We start from the raw sequence: 19617 nt of genomic DNA on the forward strand, positions 1-19617 counted from the left end.
CCCGGGACCCATGGATTCGCAGTCAGGGGCACTAACCACTAGACCAATAAGCCGTCAATTAAAATGTCTATCAATCTATGCAGTTCAGTGACTTATTAGGATTCTAAGATTTCTAAATGCCTTCTCACATATCCGATTAATGTGATTCCCAAATAAGTTCTGAGTTAAGTATAATAAACCTTCGTTGTTTAGGTTCGATTTTCAAATACATTAGTCGTTCAATTTAAGTAAGATAACGAATGCTCTTTGTGAATAACGAAACTTTGTAATTAGTGTAAGTCCTAAGAAATGTTTTATGAATTTAAAATATGATAAATATGAATATATAAAGATTCCTTCGTTTGATAGCCAAATTTAATGGATTTATGAGACCACTTAAAAACTCACACACACTTACACAACCCCATACATTGCACATTCCCACACAACAAGGAAATTATTAGTACTTTGTCCAAGGAAATTATTATCCTTTCCTAGTATATCTTTATATTTTTATTTAAAAAAAAATTTCTAAGCTGTGGATTATTAATAAAAAACTATTTTGATTGTCACGTCATTTAAAATAAGTCTGTTAATTTGAATAGTTTGGTTAATTAAAATGTTTATTTTTTTTCGTATTTTATAAAAACATTACAAAACTTTTCTGATGTCTGATCTCACAAACCTTATCTATAGGTTTCAGCATTTTCAAATTGTTTTCCTCAGAAGCATAAAGTACAAACCTGATAATTAAAAGGCTGTATTTACGTAAGGTTTATTTAACGAAATCGAAATTCAGCCGAACGAATTCGCCGACCGCCAATTTCGCAGTTCATACATCGAACAACAATGTTGATATCGTGTTTGAAATTATTGTGTACTATCGTTGATATGCATTCAATAATCAATATTGAATTATAGAGATGTATTGATTCTATGAACAATTTGCTTAAAACAGACTTACGTCTTTATTACCAACTTCTGAACCTCAAGCGATATCAAAATTTTGTGATAAATTACGCTCATTAGAGCAGCGATGTTCGACAACGTCTCGAGTTTAGTCCGGGTGGAGTCAAAACGGTATTGCCCTCCACCCGAAGGCATCGCACGTAAGAAGTTTATTTTTTATTTCAAAACATTAATATTAATTAGTGAGAGTGCATCGTAATCGTATCAAGCGTAGTTTCACCAGACCAGAAGACAGACATTAGCTAATTTTATTGATTTAACAGAAAGTATGATTTAAATTTATTTGTACAACAAATAAATTTAAAACATACTTTGTTGTATTTTTTTGGGTTTACGTTATGAGAATATATGACGCACAGAAGGTTGTGACTTGCTTATTAAGAAAATAATTATCACAGAACAGAAAGAAAAATCTGAGGCCTTGGTTTTGGCTTGGATAAAGGTTGTTGTGCGCTACTTTTTTTTTTGATCTATGAATGTATGTTACTTAAACTTCAATAAATTCTAATTTAAAGTTGTATTTTATAAACAATTGCTAAAATCGAGCAATTGTTTAGCACTCGAATTATTTAATAGTATAAAAGTTTGGCGTATATTTCCGGTATTAGGTGTAAAAAATGCATTAAATTAGATAAGGTTGCCTACTTTATCTAATTTAATACATTTATTTTTTCTTTTCTCACAGTGGTTGCCTGGAAGAGATAGTTTGAAAGCGATAAGGCCGCCAGTTACCCTCCTTTAAATTTAAATATGTTATATTTTTAGAATGTAATCCAACGAAGTGTTATTGAATAAATAAAATAAATAAATCAATAAAAATAATTATTTAAATCTTTTGAGATCATATCATATCTCCAGTTCATATTCCCTTTGGTGTTTTATATTCTAGTTTAATGTTGAAAAATTATCTCGGAAAAGAGAATATAAAATCTACGTCTGCTTTTGATGATTTTTAAAATGTCTTTTAATGTAAAATGCGCTGAAAATGCTTTGACATCGTACAAGAGTAACTAGAACTAAATTAACTTTTCCTTTAATTAAATGGAAAACTTTTTGAAAAATATTAAAAAATTCTTTGCTCTAATATGAAGTTTGCCAACGGATTTTCCTATCATTCATATATATACAAGCTTCTTATATTTCCTTCACTGACTGAAGAATATATTGAAATCCAGTTAGTTTAAGACCAAATACGGACAGTCTGTCTCTCTTTGACGAAGGGTGGTTGTTTAACAACTTATGTAACTATATTTGTTTTGTTAATAATTAGTGTGAGTAGCTCTTAAATAATAAAATTTTGAAATGTTTTAAATATATAGGAACGTGTTACATATTTCAAAATAAAGCGAATACTTAAAATTTTGATAAACTACTCGTAAATTGTATGAAGATTCCAAATTTCTTTTATAGCTAAACTAGCAGGAGGCATTATTTTGACTGATCACCATAAATTATGCTAAACCCAGCTTCATAAGCAAATTTATCGTATTGCAATTATTATCATTGATACCACAGCCACATAGAGACTATAATCAACTAGATGAGAAAACGTGAATAATATTCAGCGGAAATTGGAGAGAAAGGCTACTGTCAGACTAACTGACATACAAATATTACACCAAAACAAAAAATTAAAGCATTCAAATACAGGGGTCTAGGCTCCGAATATGATTTTGTCCCAGTGTCGAGACCCTTGATTCGTGGGGTGCTAGCGCTATAAGGCTTTTTAAGGAAATAGCAAATAGGTTAGTCGACTCGAATAGTTTTGAAGAAATGGTCTCATTATCATATCTGCAGATTTTCAGAAAAGTATAAAAGTAGTATAAAGAAATAAGCAAAACTTAAATTTACTTGAAAATTAAAAAAAAACCTCCAATTTAAAAATCTTCTATTTTCAAACGGATAAAAATTACACATGGAGTTTTTAATTACGGCCATGTCTTTCGTAATGAGTCGTATATTACATGATGTACGAGATTTGAAACAACCTATTAAATATGAAAACGAAATTCAGTCTTTACAGGGTATTTGGGTCAACACACGTTTATGTGAATTTTTTCATGTTCCTAGATTTGCATGAGGTTTTATGATCCTTGATAAAACAGCGGTCTTTTACGACTTCTACCTTATTGCCCTTGCGTTAGTTTACTCAACTGAAAACATATACGTAGAGTAATCAATTTTATTCACAAAAAATAGGGTGTATTAAAAACGTTACATGTTCAAATTGTTTTGCACAACTTACTACGGGGATTGCCACCAGCTATGTCGTAAAAACTTTTAATAAAGAAGAAAAATAAGGCTCCATATAACGAACTTTTCATTTTCTTGTATTCTTGGATTCTTCGGACTCATTAAAAGATTGGCGATTTGCGTAAGACAAGAGCATTTTGAGCATTTATCTAATTAATCTACAAAAAAAATAACCACTTAATTGACTACGGCAGTTTCATATATGTTTTTAATTTGATTAAAATGAGTAATTTCTCGCTGTTCCTTCTTTTAAAATACTATGTAACTTAAGAGTTATTAGTTTTTGGCCATTCTTTCGATTGGCATCACAAAAGTAGGGGTGTTTTATTTTTTACATTTATGTCGGTTCGATTTCCAGACGAGGCAAGAAATTTTTAGAAAATCTTTGAATGCAGAATTACTAACTTTTAAAAATAACATTCAGTTTTCTTTCAGTAATATACCCTATCTACGATATTTAAGGTACTTTCCCTTCATGTCCCATAACCTTGGGACGCCCTGTATAATACTTTTTATTGATTTTTTCCTTTGCAAATGTTTGAACCTTTTTCCAAAGTATATACAATATTAGGTATTTCATCTTTGGTTATATCTTTAATATAATTTCAAAGTCAAAGTCAAATCATTTATTTCAATTAGACCATCTAAAATGGCACTTTTGAACGTCAAAAAAAAAATATATATAAAGAAGAATCTAGTTGCCCCTTCCAAAAGGTAGTTTCGTGTGGAGAAGAATGGGCAAGAAACTCCACACTTACTCTTTTAAAATAGGTTTACAATATTTTGTTACATTTGTTAAATAATTATATGTGAAGACAATGTACTCTTAGCATAAACTACTATACCAAAAAAGTTAGTATACTACATGTATACAAATATCGAAACCGTAGAATATTAACATTAAAGAGTAATAAAACACAACAAAACAGTGTGTGAGATACAAAAAAAAATTATTACATTTGTAGCATTATAAATAAATAATAATAACAAAAATATGCTAAAGCAAAAAATCAGCAACCAATTTGATTTTGTCCAGGCTCTATGATTGTCCTATGGAGCAGGACCAGCATGTTTCCAAGCATTCTTATCTTGAATATAATCATCTAATTTGTAATATGCTTGTTCACAAAGTGTACTTTTAATAAAACATTTAAATTTTCGTTCATTTAGTTTTAAAATGTCACAAGGTATTTTATTGTAACATTTCACACAGTACCCCATAAATGAATTTTGAACTTTGGCTAATCTGAAAGATGGTTGAGCTATTTTATCTTTATTTCTAGTACTAAAATTATGTCTTTCATTTATTTTACTAATAAGATGTAGATTCTTTCTTACATACATAATATTTTCATAAATGAATTGGCAAGGTACTGTCATAATATTAATATTTTTAAATAGTTCCCTGAGAGATTCGCAACGACGTAGATTATAAATGGCTCTGACCGCTCTCTTTTGCAAAATAAAAATGGATTCTATGTCAGCAGCCCGACCCCACAGCAAAATGCCGTAAGACATTATGCTGTGAAAGTAGCTAAAATAGACCAAACGCGCAGTTTCTACATTTGTTAAATATCTTACCTTTCTAACCGCATAAACGGCTGAGCTCAGCCGCCCCGCAAGAGATGTGATATGAGGTCCCCATTGTAACTTCTCGTCTAGCGTGATGCCTAGGAAAACCGTTTGATTAATAAATTCCAGTTTTCCTTCATTCAACATTGTGGCACATTCCCTACTTTTAACATTTGGCAACGTAAATCTAATACATTTAGTTTTTTTATCATTCAGTGCCAAATTGTTTACCGTAAACCAATTTTGGACCCGAAGAATAGAATTATTCACGTCGTCACGATTTTGTGACCGTCGATCTACTTTAAAAATCAATGATGTGTCATCTGCAAATAACACCATCTTCGGTTGGTTCTGAACTAATTGGGGTAAATCATTTATGTATACTAAAAAGAGGAATGGACCCAATATTGAACCTTGAGGAACGCCCATTGTAATTTCAGACCCTAATGAGTTTATGCCGTTAACCTGAACTTTAACCTGTCTGTTTTTCAAGTAAGATCTTAGTAAGTCCAGAGCTTTGTTCTTAATCCCGTAGTGATTAAGTTTCAGCAGAAGAGTCTCATGGTTTACGCAATCGAACGCCTTCGAAAGGTCGCAAAAGATTCCAATGGCATATTGTGCTTCCTCGCAGGCGTTAAAAATGTTCTTGATTAGGGAGACACCGGCGTCAGTTGTACAACGCCCTTTGGTGAAACCGTACTGTTGTTCATGAAAGATGGAGTTTTTATTAAAGTGACATAACATTTGATTGAGCATTAACTTTTCAAACACCTTACTGAGAGCTGGCAGAATTGACACAGGTCTATAATTATTGGGTTCTTTACTATCACCGGATTTGAACAACGGAACTACTTTACTGTGTTTCATGAGATCCGGAAAGACTCCTTGGTCTATGCTGGTGTTAAATATGAAAGCTAAATAAGGCGCAATAGTTTCGATGATAGAACTACAGACTTTTACAGACAATCCCCAAAGATCTTCTGTAGATTTAATTTTAAGATCTTTAAAAGCTTTTATAACAGCCTGGGGGTTTGTATATTGAAATCGAAACTCCGTAGGGCATGCCCTTACATTCTTCGTAAATAACGCAAAAGAAAGTGCGGATGATGAATTTAAAGCTTCGGTAGTTTTAAAGGGAATATTGATAAAATAAAGTTTTCAAATTCCTGAGCTATTTCTGCATTTGAGTTTATGGAACCAACCTGCCATGTGCAGTCTCTAAGTTAAATTCAGTATTACGCTGTTTTTTTCTACCAGTTTCATTATTTATTATTTGCCAGGTAGTTTTTATTTTGTCATCCGCTGATTTTATTTTATTACTAATATAAAGTGCTTTAGCAATATTGCACACACTTTTAAAAGTTTTTGAATATTTCGCAATATGCTGATGAAAGTTTGTATTTTTTACATGTTGCCTTAGGCCATACAGTTCAAAAAGTTTATCCCTGCTCTTACGAATACCTGGAGTCGCCCAATAACTAAATAAGAACTTGGCGTAAATACTTTTTGTCTTTTGTGGAACAATGTCATTAAATTGCGATTTTAACAAGGTAAAAAACTCCGCATAGCACTCATTAGGGTCCCAAAAATTATTAAAGTTTTGAACACACAATTTACTGGTCAAGGTATTATTTAATTTCTCTAAATTTTTACATGTGATTGGCCTATACCTTATTTGAATTTTTTGTACAGGTATGTAGGCACAAAACGTTATTGTTTGTCCACTGTGATCAGAAGGCAATTTATTAACAATTTCTTTATGTAAGTAATCACAATTACAAAAAATATTATCTATACAAGTGGCAGAAGAAGCTGTCACATCTTCTGTCTGTCATCATCTAGTTGGTTCCATAAAAACATTAGACAGATTAAATGATTTAAAAAGACTTATTAATCTGATACTATTTGAGTTTGTTTCTAATAAGTTAATATTAAAATCACCACTTATGATGATTGATTTACTACTAGTACTAAGTTTTTTTAACACATCTTCCATTATGGTAGGGGAGCCCAAGAGGGGATTTCGGGATTTACTAAAGCGCGGCAGATTAATATATAGGGGGATACCTTGTACCCGGTTAAGTACCTCCACAAAATATGAGGCCCATATATAAGGCCGCGCGTGAAAGAGACAGGATCAGATTAGTAAAAAAACATTGACCATCAGAAATTCCCGAGCGCGTCAGATTAAGGTAGGGTGAGTTAATTACATCCTAAAAAGTGTATATTCCACTAATCTGATAATTTGAGAGTGACGGAAAAAAAGGGGAGGGCAACAAAGTTGTAAAAAAAAAACGTCATCTCGACATTCTCGAGCGTAGCTAATTTTTTTATTATTTTGAAGGAAATAATTCAAGAATAATGAAAAATATATAATCTGACGATTTCCGCAAGCCGAAATAACAAAAATTCGTCGATAAAGTTAAATGCGTGCAGCTGCGTGATGCCTACATTTCCTTAAACCGATCGGAATCTACTCAAAATTACATTTCCTGTGAATTTGAACCGATTCGGACCGATAGATTTTGAGAAATTTTGAAAAATCTTAAAAAATAAGATTTTTTTTTTTTAAAGTGGTTTCTTTATCGATCAACTTCAAAAACTAATCCACCTTTGAGCTTGAAAAAACCACGTCGATCGCCACCAAGCTGGTCAAAAGCGGTTGATTAGTTCGAGAGATATCGTGAACGAAAGAAACCCGAAAAAGTGTTTTTTCGGGATTACTCCGAAATTTGTGGTTCGATCAATTAAAATTGCTAAATTACTTATGATGATGATAAAACTGCGTCGAATGCCGCCAACCGCGTGAAAATTGCTTGATCCATTCAAAAGTTATTGCGGTTTGAAAATTCCAAAAATAGTGTTCTATGAAACTTCTATCAGACTTTCGAGCTGGGAGAGCTCAAATGCATAGAAATGTTATTTCTTTGAACTCAGCGAGCTCAAAATATCAATTTTAAGCGCCCAGGAATGGAATTAGCGGGAAGTTGCAGGGATGGCCCTTTAGGTGAACCGTTTTTCTAAATTTTTTTTGTCAGATCAGGCGAATCCCTCTAGATAATCGTCAAATTATGAGACAGTTCGTTTAGAACATAAAGATGAACCACATATATCTTAATCTGACGCGCTTGAGTATTTAAAAATTGCGATTTTTTTTTGCAAATTATGAAAATGAAACCCACGGCGGGTTTGCGTCCCATCGAAATCGTCAGATTAGTGAATGAGAGCTTTTTTTTGGTGCACTTAACACTCCCTTAGAAAATCTGACGCTCTCGATAATTTTTTTTTTTTTTTCATTATCAACCATTAAATACAACCACCCGCATCATGCAAACGATCAGATTAACATACGTACATTATTAAAAATACGTAGGGCATTGATGCTATCAATATCTGACGCGCTCGAGGATGTCCATGCAACAGTTTTTTTTTACATATTTAACAATCTATAGCCGCTTCCCCCACCGATGAAAAGGTATATATCATATAACATTTTTTTCTTCTTATTATCTAAGCTTTGCATCCCAATAGGTCTCTACGACGCTCGAGTAAATCCCCATTTAGCATCGTGGGCTCCCCTACCATTACAGAATCAAATACAGATATGAATATATAAAATTTATGTTAGCTGTAGGATTATGAAATAAATAAATAAATGAATAATATATAGAATTGTAATTTAATGGAATTGAAATGATGTGTGGAAATTTAACTTCAAAGGTTAGAAATAGAGCACGAAATCACATGTAAAAATATCCTTTTATAAATATAATTTTGGCGTATAAAAATTGAACGTGTTTATCATAAGCCTTTGCTGGGTTATAAAAATAGGTTGTTTTGGAGGGCGTAAGGCAAGTCATGCATAGCACACGTATTTTTCTCTCCCTGAAAAGATTTATCAGCCGATCCTTAAAGTGAGATATGAGTGAAGGAAAAATCCCATCTATCTAAATGTTGAAAGCAGTGAAATTAGGTCTTAATAATAATTTTTATTGATTTTTTCCTTTTGTTTGAATCTTTTTATATATTATGTATTCCATCTATGGCTATATCTTTAGTATAACAGTTTTTTGTTATATAAATACTACGAAATTACGAAATAAATAGTTAAAATCCCTGTAAATAGTAAACGCCTTTATCGTGTTTCCTTTTAATTAATGTAGAAATCTAATAGATGTCGCGTCTTGTAATTAAATTAGTTGCACGTGCACACTACTAACACGTTAAATTATCTAACTTTACCAGCATTATGAAAATGTATTAACTATTTTCTAAAACGTTTAATAGACAACTTTGTAACTAAATCTAATTATGTCATAAAAACTACATAGTTTTACTCAAATAATAACCGATTCAAAACTATATGTGCTGATAAGTGCGGCAGGTTACTTGGCAACGTTTTGCGTATTGAAGGGCAGTTATTTCGTTATTTACGCCTATGTTTATCTACACTACTAGCCGCCCCCGCGAACTTTGTTTCGCTGTATTACGAGTTTACTTTTCCTACGTTTTTAGTAGCTAAATACCAGCATATGGAACATTTTGCTATACTACCCCATAGAGACCGTTCAATACGTTAAATAACACTATTTTTTTAACTCATCCCATAAAAAAAATCATGACTTAAAGGAATAAATAAAAAAAATACTTGAATTGGTCCAACCGTCTTCGGGTTTTGAGCTTAGCAACATATTTTGCATTTCGATTTTATTTATATAGAATACAAATGAGTCGTATACTGTCTGGGTTTTATTAGTGTTACTTTGTGTCCCTAGTGTCTTTTGGTTAATGGATTTTGTGTAAAGACCTTTAGTGGATCTAACATATTATAGGATACAAACATCGCTTGTATAACTTAAATTTACCCTGGAAAATTAGAGAATGATTTACCTGAGAGAGGAATTTTCACGCACGATATGACAAATCTTTTACGCTCTCTCTCGTCAGTCGGCACTCGGCTCATATCTGAGCGTCTGAGAGCATGGAAACATCTGGAGCATATCTGCTTCCACTGGTTTCTATGCAGTGATTCTATGATTCTGACTTGTACCAGATGGCTGGTTGGTGAACGTCATCTTTTGCCTTCTGTGTACCCACGATCAGTTCTTTAAACCCTTAAGTATTTTTAATTAATCATTATTAAAAAAACATAATATGGATAAACAATATACAAATTACATTAAGTTAATAAAAGTTTTTCTTTTAAATTATAAAGTGAATATTAAATAAAGTGAATCACTATTTTATCGAGGCAAAAGCGGAGTGGTTGGACTCGCTATAGCTCTACAAACTAAACCCCTCCAATTCCCTATCAAAAATAATAAAACTTGGAGTCAGCACTCTACGAAAAGTCTTCTAATGTTACCACAAGTCCCAGATGTTATAATTTCCTGAGGTTTTAGTTACTACTTCATAGATCCAAGTCATGCATCAGAATACTAAATTCCAATAAATTATTAAACTGAATACCGTACATATAGTAACGTGTTTTAAAGAAATGACAGTAACGAATGAAAAAACAAATGACATTTTCCTTCGGAAAAATATAAATTTTATTAGCAGGGGCCGCTTTTATAACTTTAAAGCGATTTCTTTGAAAAATATTGACGGAACGTGTTCTTCTTTTAAAGAACTTCGAATGTTTTTAAGTTTGTTAAAATATTTTCGCTTATTAGTATGTTTCCATATAATTGGGATAAGTTGCTTGTGTTTTTCTGCTCTTGTCATAAGAAAATACTATTATATATTTGTTTCTTATTACTTGTTATCGTAACTTCATTCAGTAGCATTGATCCAGAACAACTTGGGTGTTTCTCTGTCCAGCTTGTTCCAAACCTCTATTCATGGCTTTCTTTCTATTATCGCTTCTTCAATCGGATTCAATCAATTTATGTTAGTTATGTGATATTAAAGACGGTAGGTATTACTTGGAAATTGAATTGTACAGCGTTTTATTAAAATCGAAATAAATTCGCATTTATATCCGATAAAATAGTTAATTTAATTTTGCTATTCAAAGATTTCCTTTAATTTCAGAACTTAGATTTCATATATGAATTAAAAGCTTTCATATTTAGACAATAGCAACTTAATTGAAACAAAGTTGTTCCAAATTCTGTCAAAAGCACAGTTGCATTACTTAATGCCGCCAAGAGTATGATAGTCTGTTGAAATTGCATCTAAATTGCCAAATGTCACATCCACAGAGCAAATGAAATCCTAGACTTGTTAGTTTATGGATTCACTTGGGTCTGTTCCAATGTGAAGTGTGTATGATGTTTTCTTAACGAGTGATTAATATCTAAGAATATTTGTATTAGAAATTGTATAATTCAATAAAGAAGAGATTTAAAGTAGAAAATAATGAGTCGATTCAGAAGTGTTTTAGTATAATGTTTAAATAGAATTTCCTTGACTATGAGAAAAGGTTTCTGGATATTCAACTTTTTTTAAAACCATTAGATCGTGAACCCTATAATAACATTATAGAAAACATAAATATTATATCTCCTTTAAATCCTAGTTGCAGATAAATCCTCCCATACCTCATATAGATTTTAAAGTCGGCTTTACTTTAATATCCTTTTACGTCCGTCGTTCCACAACTGAGCGTTTTTAAGGCAGTTTTTACCGCGCACCACCACTATGTGGAACCAGCTAACCAAAATGCAGTTTCATCTAATACATAGGCATAAGTATAGCAAAAAATTATATAATTGATCGTAGTGTATTTATTTGTATAGGCTTGAATACAAAACAACTTTAAATATAATTTAGTCATATCCAATGTCTTGTTCCCTAGTCTCTTTAACATATAATTTAAAGATTTTCATTCCTTTTTTTATATGACCTGTGTTGCCAGCCTTTCAGGGAATGGTACGCTTATACCTCTACTGGCAGCTGGTTCCACAAAGAGATGATGCGCGGTAGAAGATGCCTTTCAAAGCGTTGTGTTATATAACGCGAGACGTCGAGATGGAGAAGATTATGGAATTTTACATTCTGCCTCGTTCGATTCAGCCGCAAATATTAGTCCGAACAAATCTTTAAAGCACTTCCCATGATAAATGCGGTAGGATAATCTCTTCTCTCCTTGTAACTAAACTAATATACAATATGAAACAGCGCTTTCTATTATCCGCCGCTAATGTTTGACCATTCTGTATTAAAATAAAAAAATGCATTTCCAATTTCACGCCGTCCGCAAATAATTAATAGATGTTGCATATTTATAGAATATGCTTCCTGGCGCCGCCAGATATTTCAAGCTTAAAATATACCAGAATATTGTATAGCTGACTAGCACCGTAGTTTACATATGGCCCATATTTATATGTACCGCTGCACATCAGCGGTAGTACTGTGTAACTACCAATGGCATTCCGACTTAAATGTTGAGTTTTTTTACCACTTGAATCTAAGATGATATCATCGCTACTGACGCTGCTAAGGACTACACCGAATAATTATATACGTATAAATAATAAAAATCTAAATCAGATTAGGATAGAGAACCACCTTCACCGGGAAAGGCGAGGACCTTTACTTCGTACTTCGTTCACTCCAGTAAGCTTCCGTCCTGCCCTTCAGGCGATAGACCAGCCCGCGACGGCCCAATCCGAGGTCCGAGCCTCACAGGAGACGCCCTTGCGCTAGTCGCGGGAAAAACGCCTATTCCGGCTGAGCAACGCTCGCCATAACAGACCGAGCTGAGCTGTAAAGGCCCTTAAAGCCAACAGCGAGATTCCTTACAAAAAAAAACTACATCGAAATCGAACTCGGGATCGGTGTTACTATTGGAAGTTATGGAGTACCCCCGCTGGTAGCCCTACAACATATTTGGATCTTCTAAATAAATTTTGGGTAATACTAAGCATGACTCAGTACAAATAATTTTAACATGCGAGAATCTTCGTTTGCAAGTCTCGACTGTGAACCTGGTAAGGTAGGTAAAGGTAGGTAAAGGTAGGTAAATTCAATATTAATACTCTTGATTTCAAGATTGAGTGTTGGTACTACTTAATCTAAATGTGTGACAGTTAAATGTGGTAATTACGGGTCATTATTAGTAAGTAGTATCAGAAAACTATGTATTATGTCGGAACAGCGCTGTTTATAATATTAATCTATCGAATCAACGCTAAATATATATCTGCGTAACTCAAAATCCCCTCATATCAATCAGTCTCTTTTCACCACAGGGTAAACACAATTTGACAGAAAGAGACAAGATGATTAAAATTACAGATTGAATTTTTATGAACTACAGTTTACATAGTTACATACACATGGTTTGGGTATCTCTATGGCTTCAGACACTTTGAAATAGTCCTACCGAATAATATAAAAATAAAATATCAAAAGCACTTGTAAAACACACATGGCCATTTATTTATAAGTTCAATCATTGGAACGTTATAATCCAAGTTCCGCTTCGTAGATTAGCTCAAACTCATGGCCGAATTTAACAAAAACTTGTCTAAAACTTTTTATAAGTTGTTCATTGTTTGCAACTTGAAAGTGTTCTTGAGCAGTACATATTAAAATTGTATGCGGATTAAAGTATGATTAAAGATTTTATAGTTAAAGTTTCTTCGTGTATAATCTTAATGATAAGTAATAATAATTATATTATAGTAAAAATGTATATATTATCTACCAATATAGATTTATATCGCAAAAGCTCAAAATTAACGGGGTTTTTTAACTGCCAAAAAATTACTACTGATTATCTTTAAGTAGTATTTTCCTAATATGTGTAGGTATATAATTTACTAACAGATTTATATGTCTGTCATAGACTCAAAAACTCCAGGATCGATTTAAATTTTTCCAGGCAATTCCAGGCAATATTTCTGACATAGTAAAGAAATAGTTCCAGTCGTGTATAGCCGAGACATGAGTAATATATAACATAACTAAAATAATAATTTCAATGCCACATAGAATGACAATCAATTTATAAGTTTTAGTAGTATTATATGAGACAAGACTATTTTGTAATAGATTTTTTGCATTCCACTCAAGCTCGACGATAGTAAAATGGAAATATAAAATGGAAACCCATTACGAGTCTTGGCTTTTTGCACTGTTTTCCACGTGGAAAAGATCTTTAGATTGGAACAATAAAATATTTCTTTTAACGACCATCGTAATGTACAGTTAGATTCTTTTTATATTAATATTAACATTTCCTTTTAAACACGAAGTTTTGAGTACATATCACCAATCGTGCGAGAGCGAGAAACTGACATGACAGATAACAATACGATATTATTTATAGTTATAGTCTATTAAAAGCTATAACTTTAACGCCTTATTAATTAGTATTTGTAATATTCCGTTGGATTGCCACGCTTTTTCAGTTTCTTATATATGTAAGGTACCTAATACATACGCCTTTATAAGAGATATGAAATCCCAACAACTTATTATTTCGCGGCAAATTTTTCGGCACTGGCTAGCTTCCTTTACGTATGAATTGATCGTAATTCTTTGTCAAAGAACTAGTGAAATCAAGATAATACAAAAATAAAATTATTTGTAATTTATTTTTGTATATAGTATCGTATTTATTGAATTCTTAATGTTTCTTTACTTGCGCTGATCGTAAAAATAAACTTAGTTAATCTTGCGCTAACGTTAATAGCACAACATCTAATGCTTGAGGAGGAACAAGTCGTTTAAGTAATAAAATAATTACGTCTATTAAAATATACTATCAGTCACCTTAACCCAGTGACCGCACGTCACGGTACTTGTCAAAGCGCTGTATTATTCAAAAGCCAGCATTATCTCTCACGGGGCCACGCTTTGATACATCTTGACGTGAGCCCCTTGTTGCCGTTGTGCCTGACAGGATATTTTTGAATTACCTGGGGATTACCAAGTTTGACTGCCCTACAATTCGAAATAAGATTGGACTGTATCTATGATTTTTAGTTTGTAATATTTTATCATATATATATATATTGTACTAGCCATTTTGATCACTTTCTTGGACTGTTACATCTGCATTCATTCGTTACATAGCAATTAACATTTAATTATTTCGGTTATATTCTAGTACGGAAGTGGTTAATATAGAGTAAACCAAGAATGTTCTGTTATTTAAAGCAACCCGATGACCCAGGAACCGTACATTATTTCGTAAATAAATTTATTAACATTTAATATTTACAGGTTGCATCAAGAAACTATCTCCTACAGTCCAGCAGGTAAATGATTGTCTTCTGCCGGACAGGCGTAGTTTTTATGGATCCCTCGAATCTCACTCCGCCTCTTCCTCTGTAAGGTCTATTAAACTATTAGAATAAGTCCAAATTGATTGTGTCACCAATTTGATGATTTTTAGAATATATTTTAATTTAAAAACGCAATTTGCTTTCCTTTTTCTAGCTATATTTAACCTTCCAACACTATTTATAGTGCCACCAGTGCTCAGACTTTAAGATGAAATACGTTTAGAATGGAATTAAATCCAAAACCTATTTAGTGGAAGACCGTTTTACTTAATCCGTTTAGTTACTGGCTAGATGGCTACCGAACTTTAGCTTAGCCAATGATAATATTTATTCTAAAGACTCTCACACTTTTTGATTGATCATAGCAAACATTGTTCCCTCTATTTCACTGATAATATTTTATAATTTAAGTTGGTAACATGGGATAGGATGCTATTTGTTAGGGCGCGTTAGCCCCGTCTGACCACCAAGCACAAAAGCTGGCGCTGCCGCAGTACAGGATAATAGCAAAAATATAAGAGTCTTTCCTCCAATTTTGTTTTGGAGTAGAGACTTGGTTTCAAGTGAACAGGCGTTAATTTAACATTTAATTTGACGCCTCATATATAGTACGGTGACCTGAGAGCTGGTGCTTTCCTCGCTCAACGAATAAGTTTCGCCTGTTTCGCAATGATGCGTTAAACGACACTGCCAAAGGGACCAAACTTTTTAAATATTTTAGTTTAAATAATAATTAATTTTAAGAATGATTTTAATAAAAGTTCTTGTATTATTAAATAGATTTAAATGCTATTATTCCAATTCCAAAAAAGCGTTTGAATGCATTTGATCCAAATGATCTATTCTATATAGGTTGTTTGTATTTACCCAAGAAATGCGTTTAAACACAAATGCATTTATGATTGTAACCATTTTATATCGCATTGTTTTGCAAGTTAATTAAATATCAATACATTCGTAAGTATCATTTATACTCGGGACACGTGACATCATTACGTACAGCGACCTTGGTAACGTCGTCGAAGAGTAAACGTACTGATAACAAATTCTAATAATTGTAGCCTTGAGAAAAAAAATACGATGCTTAATTTTGACATATATTGCTTCAAAACTACTGATCTGGTAAAACTAGAACATAAATTTAGTTTACATACATAGAGGACTCAGTTTCCGCTTTTAGAAACCCATTTCGCCAGTTGTGCGTTTTGTTATACGCGCAATATAATAATTAGAATTTTATGTTATATGTATTTAAGTTTTAAATCTGTTCGTTCTCCTGGTGACGAGAAAAATTGTGTCCAGTTTATGTTTTCATCACACTATTGTAAATAAATCTTATGTAACTAATTTTATTGTAATCAACAGGAGTAGTTTTAAGGTTATGTAAGTTAACTGTCATTATTTTCTCAGACTTATCAAATTTATCACATCACCCGGTGTATTTATTTAAAATTGCCTCCTTTATAGTCCTTTTCATTGTCTACATATGTTTCAAACCCCTTTTTTTAATTCTTTATTTCTAAGTAATTGTATATATGATGAAGTTTTTTATATTTAATTTTATATTTAATTATTTTAATTTTATTGTAATTCTTGCAACGAAATGTAATATATAAAAAAATGTGTCCTTGGAAACTAGGTTTGACTTTCTCTATGATACATTTACTTTGGGTCACGGGTTGTACTTAAATAAGGAAAAAAGGAAGAATTCCTATCTCTTAGACTATTCTGGGTCAGACGTGACGGTGCCTTCATGTACTGACTATAAACGGCTTGACAGCTTACAAGTAAACAAATTAACATCTATTTGCAAACATTTAGGTTTGCTGTATGCTAAGGGATTGCATACCAGGTATAATACATGCTTTGTACGACATATGTATAGCCTTATTTATTAACGAACAGTGTTGGCCTAGTGGCTTCAGCGTGCGACTCTCATACCCGAGGTCGTAGGCTCGATCCCCGGCTGTGCACCGATGACTTTCTTTCTATGTGCGCATTTAACATTTGCTCGAACGGTGAAGGAAAACATCGTGAGGAAACCGACATGTTTTAGACCCAAAAAGTCGACGGCGTGTGTCAGGCACTGGAAGCTGATCACCTACTTGCGTATTAGATTTAAAAATGATCATGAAACAGACTCAGAAATCTGAGGCCAAGACCTAAAGAGGTTGTAGCGCCACATATTTATTTTTTTAGTACAGTTCCTACCGGCTGGACATTCATGTCTCCTATAAAATTGCAGTACACCACTTTATTCTATTATCTATTAACTTTCATCAGCGATATAGGGATTTTTATTTATATTTTTTTACATCTTGGATTAAATTATCAAAGTTTTTATACGGATAAAACGTTTTAGAAAATATTTGTATGGTGTCAGAATGTTTCAAATCTTTATGTATGTGGTGTAGACACAACTAATTGATTGAGAGTAGGGATGCCTACAAATTCAAACTTAATGACGTGGAATAAGTGATACATGTATCTTATGTTCCATAATAAACATTTTTTATTTTATTGGTTAAAGAATAATTGTACAATATCTTTCAAAATATTCAAAACTTAAGTGTAGAAAAGGGGTTTATACATTAAGAATTTTCTCGCTTATATATCGATAAATATGATATATAACAACGCTTAATAAGATTAAGATTAGACCCAAAAAGTCGATGCCTAATAGAAAAATAAATGATCAAGAAAAAATTCTGATACATTAGAAATTGTTAGCGTCACTGTTTTTTATATATAAAACCAGAGTACCTTTGGTTGCGTTAAATTTACCTAGTGATTGTCTGATAGTTTTCTATTTTTGTGCTATTCATGAACTTTTTAATTTTTCTTAGCGGAAGATATTTTATTTTGTTTCTTTCTCCTTTAATGTGTAACTATCCAGCGGAACGCCGCGGTGGTCACACTTAATATCAGGTGAACCTCCGGTTTGTGTATTTATAAAATAATCATTGTCATTTGGTGCTACTGGAGAAACAACAGCAGCTGAACTCCTTCGCCAATGGACATATAAACGTTTATATTTTTAATTTATTTGGTTCTGTCCCCGTGGAATCAATGTTTCTTGTTTTTACTTTGCACTCAAACAGTCATAAGCCCAATACACATTCGGGTTTAAAATCTTTTAAGGTTCATTTCAATATGCGAAAATGAAAAAAATCCTTGATATCTTATGAAATTGCGCTAATTCAATTATATAAAAGAAATAAACCACTACACTTGTAGTTAGAGTATTTTTATTACTAAACGATACTGCATATTATTACTTTTTAATTGACATGTATATTTTAAATGAGACTAAACTTCTTTATACCTAAGTATACATAAATAATAGTTTAGTTTAGTTTAAAATAAGATTTTCAATAGGGCATGGATATATTAATATGATGTAGTAAGTTTTAATAAAAACATATGTTCATATATTGTTTTACGTTGGCAGTTTTTTTATAAACAACACAATATTAGTTGGGTTTCCCGCAAACGATTGCTTTTTAGCGATAAGGCCGCCTTATTAATACTGCATACTATTAATGCAAAGTGTTAAGACGTTCCTATGAAAGTTACATAATTGTCGTGTAATAATTAAAATCATAAAATGGTGTCAAGATTCAGAACCTAAAATTCAAATAACAAATAAATTTAATTTTAACGACACCTAATGATAATTTTAATATACAACTCATTAATAATTTTGCATGTTAGATTTAAAATAACAATAAAAAATATCCAATGTCAAACATGAAACAATATTAATCATTGTTATATAATACAAGAGTTCAAACAATCAAGGGCGTACATAAATAAAATCAACGGTAACAGGTGTTTTTTGTATTGTATTATGTTTTATATTATGTATTAAATCGATATCTTCCAGGAAAGCTGTCCCTTTTTCACTTACTATGTATGTACTAGGCTCCAATACACTGGTCAATATTATGTACTATACATAAACGAACTACATAAATATTTTGTTGGCCCACTGGGGGGCGTTATCAAATATATAATTAATGTTACGTTTACGCGGGCAAGATTTATTTTATTATTAGATAACAACTGTCAAATCTGTCTCGACTATGACTGAACTCTATTTGTGGCGCTCCCTTGCCATGTTTGGTTGAAATTAAATAATGTACATATTTGTAAACATAAAAATCCTATCAATTTTAGTCAAGCATTTTAATAGATACTAAATTATGTTACGCTAACCTTATGTCGTTATCCACTTTAAAGAGTTCAAAGTTCACTTCACTTTTCCGAGTTATTCCCTAAAGCACATTCCAATTTTCACAACACAATACGTATTTTCATTTTCATTCACGGAAAATACGTGATCTCTCCGCCAAAGACAGAATCATACTAAATGTACCGTTATACGTTCGGCGCAAAATCTGACCTTAACTACTTATAAAACAATTTCTTCGGTTTACGCGCTGTACGTTGCGTGCTGCATACACTGTGTTAACATCGCTGCTTAGTAAAATCTGCGATGAACACTAAAATAAACTTAAACTCGTATTCTAGTGAAATAAAATCAGTAAAGGGTTATCTTGCTATCAACAGTAGTAGTACGAAAATGCAATGGGGAAAC

The 19617-nt window shown here is 32.3% G+C and overlaps 1 long non-coding RNA gene across 1 annotated transcript in view; it reads right to left on the reverse strand.

The window, feature by feature from the left end:
- LOC125058029 overlaps positions 1-19370 on the reverse strand; it is an 81619-nt gene extending 62249 nt beyond the window's left edge. Inside the window, exon 1 of the long non-coding RNA XR_007118306.1 lies at positions 19236-19370. This is a non-coding gene — a long non-coding RNA (uncharacterized LOC125058029). The remainder of the gene's footprint in view (positions 1-19235) is intronic.
- Positions 19371-19617: the final 247 nt, after the last annotated feature.

Source organism: Pieris napi, chromosome 17, assembly GCF_905475465.1.
Source record: "Pieris napi chromosome 17, ilPieNapi1.2, whole genome shotgun sequence".
NCBI lineage: Eukaryota > Metazoa > Arthropoda > Insecta > Lepidoptera > Pieridae > Pieris > Pieris napi.